Genomic DNA, 1,441 nt, shown 5'->3' with positions numbered 1-1,441 from the left:
CCATACCAGACTGTGATGGAGGAGCACAGGACAGACTCAATGACCGCAGTGTAGAACTGGATCAGCAGCTCCTGTGGGAGACTGTACTTCCCCAGTTGTCTCAGGAAGTATATCCTCTGCTGGGTCTTTTTGAGGATGGGGTTAATGTTGGTCTCCCACTTCAGGTCCTGGGAGATGGTGGTACCCAGGTATACAATTTTAAATAACCTGGCACCCAGCTACTTAATCAACCTGCTTGACCTATACATCCCCATGAGAGCACTCAGATCCTCTAACCAGGGACTCTTAATGTAACCAATGTCTCGACGGAAGAGTAGGGGTATCGTACGTTTGCTTTTGCCGCACCAAAACTCTGGAACAGCTTGCCGATTGATGTCTGTGCGTCGGAATCCATCCAATCCTTTAAATCACATTTAAAAACCCACCTGTTTAAGCCTTCCAAACAACTTAGTTTTAAACTTTTCCCCGGTTCATTGTTGTTGCCACGTCACCATCTTATAAATGTATTTTCTTTTGCTGATGTTACGTTCCCCTGGGGGGGGGGGTCTAGGCGGTGAGGGGGAAGTAACAAAAGTGACCGGGTCAGAAAAAGGAGTCAAGGAGGCGAAACAATTAAATAAAACAGTTTTATTGAAGTAATTCAACTAAAAGAGACGTTATCACCATAAAACACCAACAAAACACAAACAAAACTCAGGCGTTGGTCAAATAAAGCAAAAAGTCAAAAGGAAAGCGCAGCTCACTAGCTGGAAACCACACTACACAGCTCACTAGCTGGAAACCACACTACACAGCTCACTAGCTGGAAACCACCGCAAACACTCAGCTCACTAGCTGTACCCACACAAAATGGCACTCTGGCCCAGAGCTCACCCTGCTCTGGGCTTAAATACCCTTAATTGCTGATGGGAGTCAGCTGTACAAGAGGGAAAGGTGGTATCTCAGGCAGGGGAGGTAGTGGGACACGCCCACACAGGCACCCTCAGGAGAGAGAGAGGGGCTAGGGCCGTAACACTGATAACTGTATTTTCCTGCTCCTTTACTGCTGTAACCCCGCAAATGCAGCTCGTCTGTGAAGCACTTTGATGTACCTGGGTCTTTACAATGTGCTATAGAAATAAAATTGAAACTGAAGATTGCACCTGGTGCCATTGCACATGAAGGAGACAGGGTGAGAGGTTGTGGAGTCTGACAGCAGTGGGGAGGAAAGACCTGCGAAATCTCTCCGTCCCACATCGTGGGTGCCGCAGCCACTGAAGGAGCTGCATGGGGTGGGAGATGTTGTCCAACAGGCACGACAGCTTAGCCACCATTCTCCTGTCACTCACCACCTCCACTGGGTCCAGAGTGCATCCTAGAACAGAGCTGGCCCTCCGGATCAGCCTGTATTGTTGAATTGGTGATAAAAATCAGCACAATTGTACATGTGTCTTCAACCCAG

Source organism: Pundamilia nyererei, unplaced genomic scaffold (assembly GCF_000239375.1).
Source record: "Pundamilia nyererei isolate P.nyererei 1_Seehausen unplaced genomic scaffold, PunNye1.0 scaffold00403, whole genome shotgun sequence".
In the NCBI taxonomy this organism is placed as follows: domain Eukaryota; kingdom Metazoa; phylum Chordata; class Actinopteri; order Cichliformes; family Cichlidae; genus Pundamilia; species Pundamilia nyererei.
The sequence above is the reverse complement of the archived record's forward strand: the minus strand, read 5'-3'. Positions refer to the sequence as shown.